Source organism: Diceros bicornis, chromosome 7, assembly GCF_020826845.1.
Source record: "Diceros bicornis minor isolate mBicDic1 chromosome 7, mDicBic1.mat.cur, whole genome shotgun sequence".
Taxonomy (NCBI): Eukaryota; Metazoa; Chordata; class Mammalia; order Perissodactyla; family Rhinocerotidae; genus Diceros; species Diceros bicornis.
Genome location: NC_080746.1, coordinates 6248013 through 6270218, shown reverse-complemented (window position 1 = coordinate 6270218; position 22206 = coordinate 6248013). Strand labels below are relative to the sequence as shown.

General features: G+C 40.6%; 1 protein-coding gene across 1 annotated transcript in view; it reads left to right on the top strand.

Annotated features, from left to right (window-relative positions):
* The first annotated feature begins 7689 nt into the window (after nucleotides 1–7689).
* TMEM45B (transmembrane protein 45B) overlaps nucleotides 7690–22206 on the top strand; it is a 29326-nt gene continuing 14809 nt past the window's right edge. Inside the window, exon 1 of the mRNA XM_058544817.1 lies at nucleotides 7690–7843. The gene's annotated coding sequence lies outside the window, so the exon portion shown is untranslated. The remainder of the gene's footprint in view (nucleotides 7844–22206) is intronic.

Sequence of the window (22206 nt, the reverse complement as noted above, 5' to 3'; positions counted from 1 at the left end):
GATTTTCAAATTGTCTCATCTTTAGAATGTTCCTTCAGATCAGCACCTGTGTCCTTTTGACAAAACTCCTGTCTTTAACCTAGGTTTCCCCAAGTCAAAGGCTGAGAAAAAAGTTTGTGTGCAGGTAGCATATTTGGGAAGGTGATTCCACAGAGCAGGAGTGAAAGATACGGGGATTGTCACCAGAAAGGAGGGACAAGTTGGCCACTGGGACTTTTTTTCTGACTAGTACTTTTTGAGGAGTCTTTTGAAATATGTCTCAGAATTATCTGCCCTTGGGACAGAGGGATGAAGCATTTATGCATTGGCTACTATTCACCACTGATGGAGAGTGCCTTGTGGGCATTTATTCCCCCCAAATTCCCAGTCACACCTGCATGACCACCGTGTGGGTTCCTGCTAAGGTTCTACACCCTGTGAGCCTCAGAGAAGCCCCAAGGCAGGAAGCAAGAGATCATAGCACAAGAAGACAGGTCAGCACTCTCTGATTGCACCTGCACAAAGCCTGTCAGAGCCTGCATGAGCTGTTCACCACAGCCATGACTGAAATAAGAAGTGGAGCTGAGAGAATTCTGAAGCATTGCACAAGACGTGTCTAGTGCTGTTCACTTGCAGCCACTCACGCCTCTCTTAACTCCAGTCCATCACAGAGCCTCCTTCGATGTAGTGGCCAATCACAATTTCTGGAAGGACCCCATGTAAGAGTATTAGTGGAATAAACTACAGTCCCTACTGCTCAGCTGGCCCTGAGGCTGTGATTGGGATATTCATTTTATACGACCCAATCTAGATTCCCTCCACCTCACCAGCACTTCAGCTTGGAACACACTTCTGAAAAGAAGTTAATATCTGCCCTGCCTCCCTCCTGTCCAGTGTTATTCCCATGAGGTAACAAAGGTAGCTTTCCATACCTTCCTTTATGCTCATATATGTACCACATACACACAGACACACACCACACATACACTTGTGTGTGTGTATATAGTATGATCTGATTACTGTGAAACAAACAAAAAGAAAAGTAAAGAAAAAACAAATTAGGTCTAACAGACATCTACAGATCACTCCACCCAACAACAATAGAATACACATTCTTCTCAAGTGCACATGGGACATTCTCCAGGATAGACCATATATTAGGCCACAAATCAAGTCTCAATAGATTTAAAAAGATAGACATGATACAAAGTATCTTCTCTGACCACAATAAGATGAAGTTAGAAATCAATAACAGAAGGAAAACTTGAAAATTCACAAATTTGTGAGAAATCAATGGGTGAAAGAAGAAATCACAAGGGAAATTTAGAAACTACTTAGAGATGAATGAAAATGAAAACACAATATACTAAAACTTATGCAACAAAAGCAGTACTAAGAGGGAAATTTATAGCTATGAATGCTTAAATTAAAATCAACAAAAATCTGAAATTAACAACCTTACGACTCAAGGAACTAGAACAAGAAGAAAAAACTAAACCCAATGGTAGCAGAAGGAAGGAAATAATAAAAATTACATCAGAGATAAGTAAAATAGAGAATAGTAAAACAATAGAGAAAACCAATGAAACCAAAAGTTGCTTCTTCAAAAAGTTTAACAAAAGTGACAAAATTTTAGCTAGACTGATGAAGATAAAAAAAACAGAGAGAGAGAAGGGTCAAATTACCAAAATCTGAAATATAAGTGGGGCCATCAATTCTATAGAAATAAAAAGGATTGTAAGAAAACGAGTGTACTATGAATAATTGTATGCCAACAAATCAGGTAACCTAGATGAAATGGACAAATTCCTAGAAACATACAACCTACCAAGACTGAATCATGAAGAAATAGCATATCTGAACAGACTTATAACTAGTAAGAAGATGGAATCAAAAATCAAAAACTTCCCAGCAAAGAAAAGCCCTGGACCTAATAGCTTCACTGGTTAATTCTAGCAAACATTTAAAGAACTAACACCAATCCTTCTCAAACTCTTCCAAAAAATTGAAGAGAAAGAAATACTTCCTACTCATTCTATGAGGCCAGAATTGCCCTGATATCAAAGTCAGATAAAAACACTACAAGAAAAGAAAAGTAAAGACCAACATCCCTTATGAACATTGACGCAAAATTCTTAACAAAATACTAGTAAATAGAATTCAACAGCATACCAAAACGATTATGCACCACGACCAAATGGAATTTATTCCTGGAATGCAAGGATAGTTCAACATATAAAAATCAATCAATGTAATACACAACATTAACAGAGTGAAAGGGGGGAGAACCCACATGATCATCTCAATCAATGCAGGAAAAGCATTTGACAAAATTCAACATCAAGGGGCCGGCCCGGTGGCGTAGCGGTTAAGTGCATGTGCTCTGCTTCGGCGACCCGGGATTTGCAGGTTCAGACCCCAGGTGCGCACCGATGCACCCCTTGTCAAGCCATGCTGTGGCGGCATCCCATATAAAGTGGAGAAAGATGGGCATGGATGTTAGCCCAGGGCCAATCTTCGTCAGCAAAAAACAGGAGGATTGGCATGGAACGTTAGCTCAGGGCTGATCTTCCTCACCAAAAAAAAATTCAACATTCTTTCATGAAAATAACACTCAACAAACTAGGAAAAGAAAGAAACTACCTCAACATAAAAATATATATGAAAAACCCACAGCTAACATGATACTCAGTGGTGAAAGACTGAAAACTTTTCCTCTAAGATCAGGAACAACACAAGGATGCTTATTTTTTCCACTTCTCTTCAACATAATATTAGAAGTTCTAGCAAGAGCAATTAGGCAACAAAAAGAAATAAAAGGCATCCAAGTTAGAAAGGAAGAAATAAAATGATTTCTATTCACAGATGACATGATCTTATATGTAGAAAACCCAAACTGTTCCACACACACACAAAAAACTGCTAGTAGTAATAAATGAATTCAGCAAAGTAACAGAATACAAAATCAACATTCAAAAATCAGTTGCATTTCTATACACTAACAACAAAAATCTGAAAAGGAAATTAATAAAACAATTCCATTTACAACAGCATCAAAAAGAATAAAATACTTAGGAATTAACTTAATCAAGAAGGTAACGGACTTGTACACTGAAAACTACAAAACATTGCTGAAAGAAATTAAGGACATAAATAAATGGAAAAACATCTTGTGTTCATAGATTGGAAGACTTGATTTTAAGATGTTAATACTACTCAAAGCAATCTACAGAGTCAATGCAATCCCTATCAAAATCCCAAAGATGTTTTTTGCATAAATAGAAAAACTTCATCCTAAAATTCATACAGACTCTCAAAGGATCACAAATAGCCAAAACAATCTGGAAAAAGAAAAACAAATTTGGAAGATTCATACTTTCTGATTTCAAAATTTGCTACAATGCTACAATAATCAAAATGGTGTGGTACTGCCATAAAGACAGACATATAGACCAATGAAATAGAAAAGAGATTCCATAAATAAACCCTTGCATATATGGTCAAGTGATTTTTGACATAGGTGCCAAGACCATTCAATGGAGAAAGGACAGTCTTCTCAACAAATGATGCTGGGAAAACTGGATATCCACATGCAAAAGGATGAAGGTAGATCCTTACCTAACACCACACACAAAAATTAACTCAAAATGGATAAAAGATCTAAACATAAGAGCTAAAATTATAAATCTCTTAGAAGTGGGGGAAATCTTCATGACCTTGCATTTGGCAATGATTTCTTGGATATGACATCAAGAGCACAGGCAACTAAAGCAAAAATAGCAAGCTGGACTTCATCAAAATTAAAACTTTTTTGCCTCAAAGGACACTATCAACAAAGTAAAAACGCAACCCACAGAATGGGAGACAACAATTGCAAATCAAATATCTGATATGAGATTTACCCAGAATATGTAGAGAACTCCTAAAACTCAACAACAAAAAAACAAAATACCTAATTCAAAAAATGGGCAAAGCACTTAATAGACGTTTCTCCAAAGAAAATATATAAATGGTCAATAAGCACATGAAAAAATGCTCAACAGCACTAATCATTAGGAAAATGAAAATCAAAATTGCTGTGAGATACTACACACCCATTAGGATGGCTATTATCAAAAAACAGAAAACAAGTGTTGGGATGGATGTAGAGAAATTGGAATCCTGTGCACTGCTGGTGGGAACGGTAAAGCTGCTGTGCAAAATAGTATGGCAGTTCCTCAAAAGCTTAAACATAGTAAATTACCATTTGATCCAGCAATTCCACTTCTGGGTATATACACCAAGAATTGAAAGCAGGAACCTGAACAGATATTTGTACACCAAGGTTCATTAAGCAGCATCATTCACAATAGCCAAAGGTGGAAACAACCCAAATGTCCATCAACAGATGAATGGATAAACAAAAATGCGGCATAACCATACAACGGAATCTTATTCAGCCTTTGAAAGGAAGGATATTCTGATACATGCTATAACATGGATGTAACTTGAAGACACTATACCAAGTGAAATAAGCCAGACACAAAAGAACAAATACTGTATGATTCCACTTATAATGAGATACCTTGAGTAGTCAAATTCATAGAGACAGAATGTATCTATGATATAGCGGTTACCAGGGGCTGGGGGAGCAAGGAATGGGCAGTTATTGTTTAATGGGTATAGAGTTTCAGTATAGGATGACGAAAAAGTTCTGGAGATAGATAGTGGTGATGGTTGCACAACAATGTGAATGTACTTAATGCCACTGTAGCATACAATTAAAAATGGTTAAAATAGTTATTTTTATGTTATGTATATTTTACCACACACAAAAAAAAGAAAAGAAAAAATTCCTCACCACTGTAAACTTTTTAACTTCAACCATACGTCATGACTGTTTTCCTGGTCAGTAAATATAAATCTAATTCATCCTTCTTAATAACTGCACAATAAATAACAGAAAGGGCATGCTACACTATATTTAACTACTCCCATATTGACAAACATTTCCTGTTATAAATAATGTTGCAGCCAGAATCTTTAAGGTTCTTATGATAGATTAGTTCTGAACAATGGAGTCTCCAAACTCTGATTACTGGGCGAAGTAAATGGTATATTTAGATCTTTCTGTAATCCATCTTCAGTTTTTGTTTGTTCATGGTATAAAGCAGGAGGGAAGATGTTCTGCATTAGTTAGGTTATGGATTTGGCTGCAAGTAACAAAAACCTCCAATAGCTGTGACTTATACAGGATATAATTTTATTTCTCTTTCACAGTCTGGAGAAGGGCATTCCAGGACTGGTATGGAGACCACTGTGTGAGATCATCCAAGAATCCAGCCTCCTTTTATCCTCTTACTCCACCATTCATTTTTGTGGTCCAAGATGGCTCACTCTCATGTCCATATTCCAGTCAGCAGGAGAAGGGAAGGGGAGAAGATGGGCACATCCCCTTCCTTTCAGGACTCCACCCAGAAGTTGCCTGTACCACTGCCACTCAGAGCCTATTGTCCTGAACTTAGTCACATGGCCCATCCTAGCAAAAAAGGAGGCTAGGAAAAATTGTACTCATTCCGGGTGGCCATGTGACCAATTATTACCATGACGGCCAAGGGGAGATTGGATAATAAGCAACTTTATGATAAGACCTTCCAAAAGAATAGTCAATTATGTCAGCAATATTTATAAAATAAACCATTTCCCATTGAATTAAAATGCCATTCTTGTGTTTATTAAGGTCCACATGTAACTGGATCTGTTTCTAGACGCTAATCTGTTCCACTGTTATATTAAAATGACTTTATAATTGTTAGCTATTCTTATTGTATTAATTTATAGCTGTTGATATTGGTACTTTATCTTTTGTCAACTGTTTTGATTTAAGCTATTTGATTTACATTGTTTTTACAGATCAAGTTAAAGACGGTAAAATTTATTTTGTAAAAACTGGTTTGTCCTGGCACTTGGATATTATGATTTGAGACAGAGATCATTTTCTTAGTTCTGATTTTTCAATGTTAAGAAGCATCTCTACCCACCAGTAACTACAACTAAGAGATCACACATTTGTTTCATCATTATAGCCTTAGAGAAAAAGAAAACCTTATGAGCATAGCAGGGATCTGGTGACAGGAAACAGCATTTCCCAGGGTGATAGGTATACAGGACTCGCCTTATCATCCATTTCAAAATAATGGGTGTGAGCAAGCACCAGAATGAGGCCTGGTGGTTAAATGAACTCCCAAGTTGACAGGAAATTAAAGTGCTCTCCCACCGCCTGGCTCTGGCACATTATTCATCTGAAGCATATGGTTCAATTAGCTTTGAACTGAGAGCAGTGCCTCTGCCATTATCTCCTTCCACCAGGCCTCACTCTCTCTGCTCTAGAGAGGAAAGATTTGCTCAAGTTTATGCCTTATGCTCAAAAGTGCCTTTGCTTGACTTCACAGAAAAGAAAAGCTATTTGATCAAAAGAAGCCGTACTTGGGATTCCGTCCCCTTCCACCCTGCTAGTGTATATCCTTTGCCTTTAAAACCTAAATACCGCATCTTTCCCACAAAGCCTTTCTTGGTTTCCAGTGCCCTCCACAATGGAATAAGACAGAAGGAATCTTAGAGATCTAGGGGCAGGTTCTTAACCCTGACTTCCTCCGGTCCCCTGAGAGGTTTCCAATAGGTACGTCTGCCAGCACCTCCCGGATTCTGACCAGGAGGTCTGAGATGGAGCCTTAGCTCTTGGGTCTTTTAACTTCCACTGGGATTATGAGCAACAGACAGGGTGGGAAACTATTCAGCTAGGCCAACAGCTTAACTTACAGATGAGGGCATTGAGACCACATGATACCTATGAAGAAAATCATGCATTCCTTAGGAGTAAGCGAGCTCCTTCAAGGCAGGGACTTTGTCTCCTTCGCAGCTCTATCTCCAGCACCTAGAACAGTGCCTACCCAGTAGCATGTGGTAGATTTGTTGAATGAATGAATGAAGTCAATGAGTAAGTGAATGAATGAATGAATGTGACACCAAGCTTAAACTAGAAAACTGGATTCTGGTCCAGGATATGGCACCAGAGTCTGCCTTTGCTGGAAGGTGATCCGTGACTAGTTCTCAGGTGTGTTCACCGTGATTGTCTGGCTTGGTAACCAGTGTTCCTTGTGACAGCCTCTGCGCTGAGACCTCGTCCTCGCCACCTCCCAGGCTCTGTAATTGCTTTGCATCATAGGAGGTCATGGTTGGCCGCAGCCCACCTTGGGCGCCCACGACCGGCCCCTGTGGGAGCACACACCTTAAGGAGTGTCCGGGGCCAGTGTCCTCGGGGCGGAAGGGTCAGGGGAGTGGAGGGGAGCGCGGGCTGTGAGACCGGAGGCCCAGCACACGGGCAGGGCCGGGGAGGGGCGGGCAGGAGCGGGGAGGGCCGGCTGGTGGCTGGCCCGGGCCGGGCGGGGCGCTCGCACCTGCTGGGTGGCTGCAGCACTCGGCGCGCCGGGCGGGAGGCGGACGGCTCGGCTCGGAGGCGCTCGGCGCAGGTGAGACGCCCGCTGTGAGCAGGGCACCGGACGCGGAGGGGGCTGGGCGGCCGGAGGGGCACTCGGGCGGGGAGAGGGGTCGGCCAGAGGAGGCGGGCCGGGCAGGCGGGCTCGGGCAGGGGAGGGGTGGGAAGGCCCGGGGCTGGGGAGGCTGACCTGGGAGCCCCCTCGGGGCTGGGGGCGGCCGCCCCTCGTGGCTCCCACCACGCCGGCGCCCCACTGTCCGCCGGCGGCCCTGGAGTGAACACTGCTGCGTCCCCAGCCAGGAAGGTCGACCGTGTTGTCCGGTGCGAGGAGCGTCGAGGAGTGAAGTCCCTGCCTTCCTTTCCGCCCCGAGGATCGGAAGACACCCGCAGGTGATGTCTCGTTTCTGGCGCAGAGACCCCGAGCTGTTTTCAGTCTGCTCCACATAGCCGTGGGCACTTACACCCCTACTGTCTCTCCTGGTTAGCGCCAATCCCCAAATACAGGAACCGGATGCCTTCCTTAGGCCAGAAGCCTGGAATCTAATAATAAGAGGCGACTGATTGATCAAGTCCCCTGAGCTATTACTTAGCTTCCACTAATAGGCCAGTGGGTAGAAAGGGGTAAGATTAGCAGTGGTTGGAGAGGTTTACGTTGGACCTAAAAATAGTTTTAGGTGACCCTGCCTGGGTCCAGAGGGATAACCTCTGGAGATAGCATCTAGCCCTAGATGTAAAAAAGACTTATGTTTCAAGAAGGGAAACTGATCGCTTTATGAAATAGATCATTTTAAAATTTCAGCCTGGCACCTGGTCTAATAGTCACAGAAATGACCATTTCCTTCCCGTTCTCTTCCGCGTCTCCCCTCAGTGTCTGCCATTTTCCACCTCCTTGCAGACCATTTGCCCCATCGCCCCACCCACCGCTCTGTTTGGCTCATAAAGTGGCATAAGAATTTTATATGTATTTTTACATTCATTTTAATAGGTAGTATGGGCTTATTGTTCGTAAGAAACATGTACTGTTTTTAAGCAGATGTGCAACCTATTCAGTGTAATCTGGGTTTTGTACCATGTTAGACACGCTAGGGGAGAATCATAATACACTGAGATATAGGGCCAGTGCCGCTTCAGACTTAGTTCTTCACGACTGAGAGTTCGTCGCTTAATAATGATGTAGTTACCTTCTGTTCTTAGACTTTCTGAAAGAGATATGGAATTGATACGAAGGATTTATTGACTATGGTCCTTCGACTTTACAAGAGGAGAGTGCCCAATATAAGCAGAAACCGGGACATTATTTCTGGTTGTGCATTATTTGTTCTGGCATTATAGAGCCAAGCATTCAATTTCCTTTTTTAAAGAGCCTTGACATCCTCTCACTTCTGTCATGGGAGGTGGAAAATAGTACCACCACTTCTCTCATACTGCATATTTTTCCTTATGTTCTATGGGTTTCTTCCTCACCCTTCCGGTGGATGCTGGTTGGGATGGCCTAGGTAAAACTACTGAATCTCATGTTCGGCACCAGTTATTGGATTTGATGTCTTCCCCAATATATCCTTGGTTAGGTCTCTTGCCTAATCTTAGCAAATGGCACTTTGAGATGGTCAGGATTTGGCAATGACTGGAGTATAAAGGGGGTAAAGAGAAAGAAAGACGTCTGCTTTCTTATCTCCCCACCACCCTCAAGTTAGCATCGGCTGCGATGCCTAATTGGTCAAAGTACAGATGTTACCTATGTTGGTTGTAATGAAAAGATTATCTCTTTTCCGCAAATGCATCTGCTTGTTGAAAATGGATAAGGGCGGTTTTACTATATGTGGAGCCACTCCCATAGCCAAAGTTCCTGTTATTGCAAAACCTTTTATAATTGTGGGTAAGAGAATGAAAGTCAGTACTGTGTCATCAACTAATGGCTGCATATGTAGACAGAGTTCAGATCCATATTTGTTTCTATAGCCAGATCATAAGATAAAAACTAGATTACTCACAGTCCTATACAATGCTGCATATGAATAATTAGAGGCCACAGGTAAGTGCTGTCATCCCTACACTTCACGTGAACTCAGCTTCCCTTTTAACCAGGCAGCTCTCTCCCCCAAACCTTTACTGGGGCTACACACACAGAGAGATGATTTGAATTTTAGCTGTTTTTCTTTCTCGTTTGTTCTCTTGTGTAAAAATAAAATGGGTCACAAGATACACTACTGGAGGGAGATGGAAACTCAAAAGATCTAGCAGCCTTATGTGATGAAGCATTAAACTGAAGATATCGAAGCACACTCCTGTATTTCCCTTGCAGGATTTAGATATTATAAGCCACTGACCAGAATCTTGCTGGTAACAGATCATAATGGGGCTTTACAGAGTACAAGGCGATTTCCATAAGCAGCACTGTGAGGTAAGAGTAATAGCCTCTTCATAAACAAGGAAGCTGAAACTGAGAAGGACTAAGGATCTGGCCTCGAGTCACCCAGCTGTTACGTGGCAGGGCCAGGACTCAAACCAGAACTTCTTCCATAACAGCAGCACCCCCTCCACGCTGTTGTTTGCTTGTTTGTTTAATTTGGGGGTGGGGAGTTGTTTGTGATTTGTTTTTCCGGAACATTCATTTAATATATTCTCTGACTTGACCTCTTAGAATCTAAATTTAGAAACATTCTTGTTTGGTATTTTTCATGCCCCTCTGTGTTCAATGTAATCACAAAAATATTTTAGAGCTAAGGATAGCCTTCAAGATTATTAAGCCCAATCTTCTTGTCTTTCAAAGAAGAAAGAAGGATTCAGGAAAAATTAAGCAAGTACCCCACGTTGCTTCCCCCAATCTACTTTGCTGAAGAATTACAGCTAAAACCTAAACCTCCCAGTGTTCCGAATGTTGTTCTTTCTGGCATGTGGTCCCCTGAGAATTTCCTAGAAACATAAATCAAGTGGTTTAGTTTGATTTACTCTATTACTTTGGATCTGTGACAGCAAACCATAGCTTCCCTGAATCCTGGACTCAAATACCTGTAGATTCTTCTACTCTGACTGTATTCCACGTTCCATGAGGGAAAGAGCCTTATTTGTCTGGCCCATTGTGTTATTCCTAGCACAGTGCCCATAGTAAGCACTCGATAAAAGGTGTTCAACATATATCAAAGACACGTTTGAACAAGTACGAGATGTCATTAGGACTTCATTCAGCTACAAGTAACAGAAAACCCTGCTAGAGTGGCTTACTAGTAAGGAGTTTGTTTTTCTCAGATAACCTGATGTCTGGAGGTGAGAAGTCCAAGGCCAGGACAGGCTCCATCTGTCTCCTGCTCCTGCACCAGCCTCCTCCGTGGGCTGCTTTTGTCCTCTGAAAGACAGGCCCCTCTTCTGTGCTTATTAGAAAGAAGGGCCAGGCATGTACCAGCTGAGTCTGTCCTTTTTTTAATAATAATTAGATCTTTCCTGAAGGTTCTACCCAGCAGACGTCTTATATCTCATTCATATGAGAACTATGTCACATAGCCACTCCTAACTGTAAAGGAGCCTGAGAAAATTCAGTGTTTTAGTCAGATATGTTGCTAATACAACAAAATAGGGCTCTGCTAATAAGGAAGGAAGGGAGAATGGATATTTGGTAAGCAACCAGCAGTGTCTGCCATGGTATGTTTTATGGGTCATTGACCCTTTGTTTCTACAAAAGTTGTTGTTTTTTATTATTTTTTTGTTCTTTGGTTTACTTTAGCAATAATTTTTTTCTTGTAGATTGAAATTGTAGATTCCGAGGCCCACCCCAAGAGATGCTTATTATTTAGGTCTGGGATGGGTCTATAAATCTGAATTATAAACTAGCACTCCAGGTATTTGAATGCAGGTGGTTGCAGGACCACAACTTGAAAAACACTGAATTTGAGGTAGTTTAGCAGAGGCACCTTCATTTTATTTCCAACATCTTTCTGTCTCACTGCTCTTGAGGCTATTACTTCCTTTTTTAATTCTCTGTTTTGGTCAACATAAATAAATGCATAGAAGTCATAAGTTCTACAAGGTTTTTACTGAGTCTATACTGAACTGCCTCCCTCAAGGCAACTACTTTCAGTGCTTTTGGCTATGTCTCTCTCATATTTACCACCATATTCCCAAATAACATGCTAATACTGGCTGTTTCTTTTTCTTTTTCCAGTTCTAGATAGTATCTACCGACATCCTGCAGTGGAGGATGAGGATTTAGCTCTCTTATCCCTTCATTATTCTATCTCACATTTACTTCTCTTTCTTGCAAAGTCCCAATATAGTTATATCCTAATTTTTTGTTACAGCAATGTTTAGTGTTTACATTATTATGACTATGTATTATTCACAACTGAGCCACGTGATATACCATTTTTACACTTCCTTTCTTGTACAACCTTTTTCTATCCCCTAGAGTCAGTAATTGCTATGTTTTCTTCAATTGCTTAGTTTTTTGAGTACTCATTACCAATCTTGCTCAAACTTTGACAGGATGGTAAAATTTCTCTCAATAGAGTTAAACATCAACTAAGTAGTGGTTTTTTTTTTTTTCCCCTTGGCAACATCTCTGCTCCGCCCTCCACTCTCTGGGAGTGGTTATTCTCTGAGCCCCCTGTTAACACTGAGAGCTCCCTCACTACTACCCTTTGAAGTGTACTGGATTCCTGTTTCTTTCTTGGCTTCCACACCGTCTCATTCCTCGGTTTTGCTGGAGCATGGCTTCCTGAGACAGGGCGTATGGAGGCAGATCTATCCTGGAGCTCATGAAGCTCAGGAGGCCCCTGTAAGGGCTGCAAATTGTGGCAAGCGGTTGAGTAGGGAGTGGCCAGGTTGCCATCAAGAAGCATTTTTGGTAAATCTTCTAAAGAGATTTTAAAAGAAAGAGCCCTGAACCTCCATGGCTCCAGTCTGTTGTGATTTCTTTTCTCACTCTAAATAAACATTCATTTTCACACCCAATTTGGTTTGTAATTTCATGACTTTTTCTTAAAGAGGGCTCCCCAAATTATATAAGATCCAGGTTCCACAATACCTGGTTGCTTTTTGAGACCTTGGACATTTAAGATGTTGTTTTGCTTCATTCACACTTAACTGATGGTTTGGCCAAGGATAGCATATTAATTGGAAATAATTTCCTCTCAGAATTTTGAAAGCATTGCTCCATTTTCATCTACCTTCTTATACTGCTGATGAGAAGCTGATGTCATTCTGATTTCTGATCCCTCGTATTTTGTTTTCATCTCTGGAAGTTTGTAGGGTTTTCTTTTCTTTATTCCTCATGTTCTGATAGTTCCTGATATTGTTAGTTGATGTTGGGGCTTTTTCAGTCATTGTTCTAGGTATTTTAAAGGCCTTTTCAATCTAAAAATCATATTCTTCAGTTCTGGGTGGTTTCTTCTGTTATATAATTTCCTGTTTTCTCTATGCTTTCTGAAACTTACATTAATTACTTAGATGTTGGATCTCTTGGATCCATCTGATTTTCTTATCTTTTCTCCTATTTTAAAAAATATCTCGTCTTTGGTTCTAATAACTCTTCCAACTCTTCTATTTAATTTTTACATTTCTAACATCATGTTTTTAATTCCTCAAACTTTTTTCTTAATAGCATCCTGTTCTTATTTCATGGAAGCAGTATCTTCTCATATTTCTCTGAGAATATTAACTCCATGTTTTTTTCTACATTTTAAAAGTTTTCTTCAACTGCCTACAATGCCTGTGTTTATTTTAAACGTCCCATTTTCTGTTGTTTTTGGCTCTGCCCTTCATGTTGGAAGCTTTATTCACATGTCCATGTTTAAGAATGGTGTACTACAACACAGTCTGTGAGGCGGCTTGGAGACTGGCCTCTTCACTGTAGGGTGATAGGCAGGGCAGGTTTTTTGATGGCTTATCACTATGTCTGTAGCAGCTTTCTAGTATAATCAGTTTCTCACTAGAAAGGCTCCATCTTTAACCATTTATTCCTGTTTGAGAAAATCCCATTAATAACTTAATTTATTATATAATTTGTTTAATACTGCAGGTTCTTGTTTTGAGGTGGGTAAGAGGTAGTCTCGTATTCAAAATTGGAATTTTGTTCTTGACTCTGCCCAACTTTGAAGTACCCAGTGCTTCTGTGCACCTCTGTGCTCCTCTGTGCATCTTCTTCTACCAGCAGCAAGGAGACAACCAGAAGGCTACTATGGAGACTGAGTTCTTCTCTAATAAAAAATAAAAAGATCCTAGGGTAGTGAAAGTCTTTGAATACATGTACAACTAATTCTTTTGGAATAACCATTTGCAAAACACTCATTACCCGCCTACAGTGAAATACCACTAACGCAGAATAAATTAGGGCCTTTGGAGAAGCTCCACATCATGCCAGAGCTTGTCTAACGCTCATTTAGGAGATTTAATTGAGAAGGAAAAGTATAATTAGCCTAGTTTTTTTCTTTAAGAGGTTATATTGGGGAAATATCTTTCTAATACCTTTAGAAAATGTCTTGGTTATAGAATGTGGGAGAGAAGTTCTGCCCTTGAAGGTTGCTCTCCAAATCCATACCATTTTTCCCCTTGTGCAGCCTGACAAGTGATTATCAAAACTCAAGGCAGATTCATCACTCTTTTTTTGCTGGAAAGTTGTAGATCATGTGAAGGGACCAGATTGTATGTGTTACAGAAAAGATTCCCGTTTTAGCTTTCAAAGACCTCTTAATTAGAAAGCCTGGGCATTAGATACTGGATTTTCTACTGTTGGCTTTTCCTTCCCAAGGCACCTTTAGAGAAGACTGCAAACTCCTTGAAGGCTGGGGCCCAGTCTTGTTATCTCTGTTCCTCCATCACCTAAAATAATGCCTGATACATGATAGGCACTGAATAAATGTTGCGTGAATTAAATTGACTCTATTATCTACTTTAAATTAGCCTTCCTAATTATCCCCTTGCTGTTTCCTCTGTTTTGTTTTTTTTTAAAGATCTTTATTTATTTATTTATTTTCCCCCCAAAGCCCCAGTAGATAGCTGTATGTCATAGCTGCACATCCTTCTAGTTGCTGTATGTGGGATGCAGTCTCAGCATGGCCAGAGAAGCGGTGCGTCGGTGCGCGCCCAAGATCCGAACCCGGGCCGCCAGCAGCAGAGCGCATGCACCCAACCACTAAGCCACGGGGCCGGCCCTCCTCTGTTTCTCTTGCATCATTTTATGTCACTTCCTCTTGCATGATGCTACCTCATTCTCTTTTCAGAGATTTTTTTTTTTGCCCCTTCTCAATAATTTATTTGAAGTTTTATTTTTTAAGACAGGACTGGCAGAGGTAACATGTTAATGATGTTTCTTCCTTTTTTGAGGTTTGAAAAATTATTGGGAAACACCTGATCACAAGTCCATCTGTTTTCTTCCTAATACAGGCTAAGGGCGAAGCATATCAGAAGAAAAAAATGGTTTTTCAGAGCTAGTATTTGTCTTTTGATTTTCATTTCACAAAACATTTGCCAATGTGAATTATGGTATGGAACCTGCTGATTTTAATAGGATAATGCAGATTCCAAACACTACTCAAGGCTTATTTCAATGTTTATAACCATAAATGGTTCACTAAGATTCATGGACTATTTGTTGGGTATTACCGTATGTCAGGCACCTTGGCAGGTGCTGGAGATACATGAGTGTGGATGGCAATCATATCCCCGTCCTTGAATAGCTTTAGTCCATACAGAAATAAGTACTCTCGGGTGGTTTGAAAAACAGCAATGGAAAACTGATATTTAGATTGGCATGCTGAAATGGGTTACTGAAATAACGAAACCCAAATGGGTGGCATTGATTGGCTTTGGGACAGGCCAATGGGTAGCAGCTGAAAAGGCAGTAAGTGAACAGTGAGCAAACATTAGAAAAATCGTTACGGGGACCTGGAAAAACATAGATGTGTGTGGCACAGTCCCACAACAACAGGCACTGTTATCTTCCGTTGCTGAAGACAGAAATGAACCCAGTGAGCTTTATCTGGCAAAGGCAAGCTCTGGACAGATGTTAATGTTCCAGTTGTGATGCTACCTCATTCTCACATTTAATGTATGGAAAAGCTGTAAGAAAACAGACTTGGAGGATCTCAAACTACCAGGACTCCCCTGTAGTGGGAATGAAAGGGGTGAAAACTCCCCATGCCATCCAACCAAAGATGTAATAATTTTGTAGGTTATCACCAAACACCCACATCTAGTCCCATCTTTAACCACAGTTCTATTGGATTCTTCCCTCCTCATGTTCCCTGCCTCCCTTGTGCTGTCCTTCACTTCCTTCCGCTCTTTGATCTGGCCTCCACTTGGACCCAAACCTTCTCTTTTTTCTGTTCTGACGTTGTTGTGCTGCCTCCTCTCCCCTGCCTTCATCTACCATCTAGGATATTTTGTACCAAGCACAGTGATGTACTAATTTCAGAAGACCTCCCCTGCCTATCAGGCAGACGCCTTTTAAAACCTAACCCAGGCCCAGGATGAAACCTCTCTCTCTTCTGGCTGTTCCTGAGATCGTTCCTACGCTTTGGCCTCACTGGGGTGGATATTTTTATATGGAAGGCTCTAGAACAAGAACTCAGCCACAGTGTAAAACAATGATCTGTACATTAGTGTTTCTCAAATGCTACCACTCATTATAGAACTTGTTCTCCCAAGGACATGGAGGCTTGCCTGAGAACAGCCTGGCATAAGCAGAAGTCTCTCTTACGCGACCCCAAAATACGTCTTTATCTGTTCTAACATCAAAATCATTTTACCCAAAATCTTTGGGTGAAATTGATACTCCAGGATGATATACTATGTTGGTCCTGTGATTTCAGAGATTCCTTTGGGAGGGGGGCTTATCCATACACCAGTCTAAGAGGCACAGTGAGACTCTAAAAAGGACATCTAGCTCTAAAAATTATATGAAAGAGTAATGGTACTAGCAACCTTACTAATGACTGGATTTAGGAGGTAGTTTCCTGGTGATTCAGGATTAAGGCTAAATTGCATCAGTTCAGTTCACATCAAGAACTATTATTATACGTCAAGCTTTGTGCTGAGCCATGGGAAGTTTAAGATGAAGCAGATAAGGTCTCTCCTCTTGAGGAGCCTACAGGCTGGAGTCAGACAGGTAAATATTTTAATATGACATGTTAAGTGATAAAAATCAAGGTATGTATAAGATATTATGGTAGCAGAGTGATGTACTAATTGTACTACATGGGGCATGTAGCCAAACCTGGAGGCTCACAGAAGACTTTCTAGAAGAGATCAAGCCCACCTATTGAAAACTGAGTAAAAGTAAGCCGGGTGAAGAAAAATGAAAAGGACATACTAGGTGGAGGGAACAGCATGAGCAAACTATATACTATAAGGTTTGTGGTGGGGAGAAATGGGAGAAGAGGCTAGAGAGACAGACAAAGAGCCAGGTCCTGGATATATGCAATGCAAAGGGGCATGGACTACATCCATGTGATGGTTAGTCAATGAGATAGTCATGCATTGCTTAACAACGGAGACACGTCCTGAGAAACGTGTCATTAGGTGATTTCATCATTGTGCGATCATAGTGTGTACTGAAGGGGAACAAAATTTGCCACCCCAAAATGGGGATTATTTTAGGCTGATTATTTTTAAGAAACAAAAGACTCAAAGTTTTTCTTGTTACCTCCCCCTTAACTACCTAAAAGAATTCAGATTAGAAAAACCTGTCTCTGGAGGTGAGCTGTCACCTGAGCATATGATGAGCTAGGTGGCAGACAGGCAGGACCCTAGGAAAGCGTTTGCCGGGCTCCCCATTGTGTTCTTCTGTTTCTGTGTGGCCAAAGGAACATTCCAAACATTTGCTCCTTTTCACGCACCTGTGAATCGCCTTCCTTCCCTTTGAAGTCCCTGCCTCTCCCCACCCCCAACATCTTTTTTTTTTTTTTTGGCATTTTAATTATTTTATTGAGGTCATATTGGTTTATAATATTGTGTAGATTTCAGGTGTACATTATTATATTTAAGTTTCTGTATAGACTGCAGCGTGCTCACCACCAATAGTCTGGTTTTTATCCGTCACCATACGTGCCCCCTTTACCCCTTTTGCTCTCCCTCCACCCCTCTTCCCTCTGATAGCCACCAGTCTGTTCCCCTTATCTATGTGTTTATCTTCCACATATGAGTGAAATCATATCGTATTTGTCTTTCTCTGTCTTATTTCACTTAGCATAATACTCTCAAGGTCCATCCATGTTGTCACAAATGGCATGATTTTTGTCCTTTTTTATGGCTGAGTAGTATTCCACTGTATACATATACCACATCTTCATTCATTCGCTGATGGGCACTTGGGTTGCTTCTGTGTCTTGGCTATTGTGAATAATGCTGTGATGAACATAGGGGTGCATATATCTTTTTTAATTATTGATTTAATATTCTTTGGATAAATACACAGCAGTGGAATAGCTGGATCATATGGCATTTGTTTTTAATTTTTTGAAAAATCTCCATACTGTGTTCCATAGTGGCTGCACCAGTTTGCATTCCCACCACCAGTGTATGAGGGTTCCCTTTTCTCCACATCCTCTCCAACACTTGTTATTTTTAATATTTAGTGATGTTGAACATCTTTTCATGTGCATGTTGGCCATCTGTATACCTTCTTTGGAAAGTTACACAGTTTTCCTGGGTTTCTCCTATGTACACGTTAATAAACTTTTGTTTTTCTCCTAATAATCTGTCTCATGTCAATTTAATTCTTGGATCAGCCAGAACTTAGAAGGGTAGGGGAAAATTTCTTCCTCCCCTACAGTACTTACGCAAACCTAGGTGGTATAGCCTACTACACACCTAGGCTATATGGTACTAATCTAACAGGACCACAATCATATATACAGTCTGTCATTGACTAAGACATTGTTATGCAATGCATGACTGTATTTTAAATTCAATAATGGTGTAGTCAGATTCACACTGTAGGTAGATGACTGGCTGCAGAGTAGAAGGATTTATGGACGGCAGGACTAGAGGCATTGCAGTAGTCCAGGTAAAAGATAATGAGAGTCTAAATGAGATAATTGTAGAAATAGAAAGGAAAGACAGAATACCAGAAAACCTGGAGAAGCAAAATAAGCAGAATTGTTTAGTTCCTTGGGGAATTGGGACACTGCAGTGCAGAGTAAGGGAAGAAGAGGGAGTCTAGGATGACTCCCAGGATTCTGGCTTTAAGAGTGACTGGATGTTAAGCCATTACCTCAGTTTGGGATATGGAAGAGAAGCCAATTTGGTGGGGGAAGGAAGATGACGAATTCAATTTGGGACATGTTGACTTTGAGGTGTCTAAGCATCATCTATGTGTTTATGTGCATATCTGTCAGTTAAGCAGGTTGTTGGATATGAGTCTGAAACATAGGACAAAGGTCAGAGCTAAAGATAAAGTCATGTGAGTCATCAGCGTGCAAGTGGTAATTGAACCATGAGAGTGTATAAGTTCTTGCAAGAAGAAGATATATAAAAGAACAGTGCACCAAAGACTGCTAGTGTTTAAGAGAGAGATAAAAGAAGAGGACAAAGGAGAGGAAGAAGATTTTGGAAGATGAAGAGAGCCAGGAGAGAACAGTATCATGAAAGCCAAAGGGAGTAGATAATTTCAAAGATAAGTTGACTAGTGGACAGTGTCAACCACAGAGTAGCATCAAGAACAGAAGAGAGGTCTACTAAGATAATATTTTAAAGATTTCCTATTGGATGAAACAATATGGAAGGCATTTGGTGACATCTATGAATACAATTTCAGTGTGGCGGTGAAGAGGGAGGACTAAATGGAGACAGCAATTGTCTTTCCAGGCTTTTTCAAGAAACAACTGATTTTGACAGTGTTTTACTGCATTACACAAAACCACCAAAATTCCTTTCTATCAAAAAAAAACTTCAAGTAGTAATTGAGTTCAATAATGACTTTTCAAATAATTTTAATATTAGAGATTTTTAACTATCTACAAATAAACCTATTATAAAAGGTGTGTATTGGCTTTTGACTAGGGGAGATGGCAAGGAAAAGATCCACATGTTTTGACAACGTATATATAAAGTTTAAAAATCTGCAAGCATATGTTGTTTGGAGATAATGTATGTAGTAAATGTATATAGTATATAGTAAAACAAAAGCCAGTGAATGTTAAACACACAATTCAAGATGATGGTTACTTCTCAGGGGGTGGCAGGGGGGAAACTATCAAGGAGGGGTCAACAGGAAGGTCCAAGGGTGTTAGTAATATTCTATTTCTTAAGCTGGGTCATGGGACACAGTTGTTAAATTATTCTTTATACATTTTATATACATTAGATATATTATTTCTGTGTCTGAAATAGTAAATAGGAAGAGTGATACAGGATGGATCTTAGGGGATCCAAGGTCAAAGCAGATTTTTTTGTTTGTTTTTCCTTTTTTTTTATTTTGTGTGAAAAACTCTTGGGCCTGGTTATAGCTGAAGGGAAAAAGGCAATAGAGGAGGAGAGAAGTTCATGATTAATAGAACTAGGGCCCAGAGGGCACAGGTGAGGGTGTAATCAAAAGCATAGATGGAGGACCGGCCTCTAAGAGTGGATCTGAAGCGAAGAATGGGTGTGATGTATATGAATTTGTAGGTGAAGAGGAGGAAATTGAGGTGATTGATGCCTTATAGTCTCAATGATGTTAATCGAATGAAAGGAGAGGTTTTCCCCGAGTTTAGAGAACTCAAGTTTGAGGGAAGTGATGAGAGTTTTCAAAAACTAGTCTATGAGAAATGGGATTAAGAGCTTGCACATGATAAGAAGGACTGTTGAGTGAAGTGGAAGGCCCAGCATCCATCTTGTTCACTGATGTAAGTGCTGAACAAGTTTACTGACAGTAGAGAAGCAAGGAAAAATACATGTAACTTTTTTTCCTTGTTGCTTGAAAAATCAGCCAACCTTTCAAGTCCACGCCCCTTTCACTCTGGGGTATGCTGACCAACCTTTCAAGTCCACGCCCCTTTAACTCTGGGGTATGCTGAAGTGGCGACTGAGAGCTGCTTCTTTGTTGGTGATGCCCACACCTTTGTTCCATTCTTCCCTCACCAGGACTGAACTTGCTCTAATTCCTTTTCATTGGTCATTTCATTTTTGTGATATGTTAATCAACAACAAAGACAGAAAGGGATTAGCACTAGGAAGGGCCATGGAGATTCCCTCTTCCAAACTACCCATTTAACAAACAAAGAAATTATGATCCTGAGATGTTACATATCTTGCTCAAGGTCACGGAGTGAGTTCATAGCAAAACTTGGACTAGAACCCAGGTCTATGACTCAGAGACCAATGTTCTTTATTAGGTCTTGAGAAATAATGGAATTGAGCCCAGATTTGTTCTTCAGTCTTTAATTCAGGATTCCAGTAAGGCTGCCTAATTTTCCTAACAGTTTGAAAGAGGCAATGAAGAAAGCCCCAGCTCAAATGCCCCTCTTCTCTGTGAAGCCTTCTAAGATTCTCTGGTGAGAGTGATTCACTCTCTATTCTATGTCACCAAGGATTGCTATCAGTTTATCTCATGACACTCAATCTTTCACAATTATATAACTGCCTACTAGATTATAAACTCCTTGAAGATAGGGATCGGTTCTTATTCATTTTATTATTTCCTCAGCATCCAACATAGAGTCTTGTATTTAATAGGCTCACATGAAAAAAAAAGAGAGAGAGAGAGCAGAAATGAGACCACCTTTGCTTAGGAACCAAACTGAGCTGGGAGGTAACTGAGCTCTTGTTCATGGTAATTTTGTTCCATAGCATCAGGAACTCATGCCAGAACAGGTTAAGGCTCTTATTCTGGTCTTACTCCTTCTGACTGTGTTGATCCAAGGACCCACCTATTGAGAAAATAACAATGAGGGTAGTAGTTGTCAAATTTAGAAGAAGGTGAGGGACTCCAGAATTACCTAAAGCCACTCAGGCTACTGTAGAGCAGGGATACAGCTTGCCTGATGGTCAGGACTAAGCCACAGTCACATCAGCCTGTGGGCAACAGAGGACTTTCAACACTGCACCTTGTGCTTCTTCTGCATTCTATTACTAAGCAGCTCATAGAAAAAGGTGGGCGGGGGGGCAGTATTTACCTTGTTATTTGCAGAGTAACAGAAAGCTATGTCAGGCAGGGTTGGTTGTTTTCAAAAATAAACTCAGACCAGAAACCAATTGTCTGAGTATTTCTGTTAGCAAGGACAGATTTAGAAAGTATAAAACCATGTTCTGCAGTAAAATTATGTGCTATGTTCTCCCCATAACCTACTTCCCTACTGACCAAACACACATCCCATTCCTATTAAAAAGACACATTCAACCACTGCTCTCTCCAGGATTAGGTAAACGTTCAACAGTGATTCCCCCTGCGCTTCAGATCAGCTACTAAAAGCAAAGGACAGCAGCCTTAGTTCAATAATTATACTTATCCTAAGAGAGAAGCCCAGGTTTCTCCCCTAACATTAATTGTGGGAATAAGTATAAGAGCACCAGAGAAGAGAGTAAACTAACATTTATTCTAGTTAGCTGCTAGACATTTTCGGTTAATCCTCACAAGGTCCCTCCAAGGTAAGTGTTGTGTTCCTGTTTCAGAAGGAGGGGTACTGAGATTCAGAGAGGTCAGGGGACTTGTCCAGGGTCTTACCAGTAGAAGTGGCAAAACCAGGAATGAACTTAGATCTGACACTCCATAGTTCATGCTCCTTCTATTATGTGACTATATTTCCCCTTAAAGGAAACTTTAGAAACTCTGTTTCCTTTAGGGA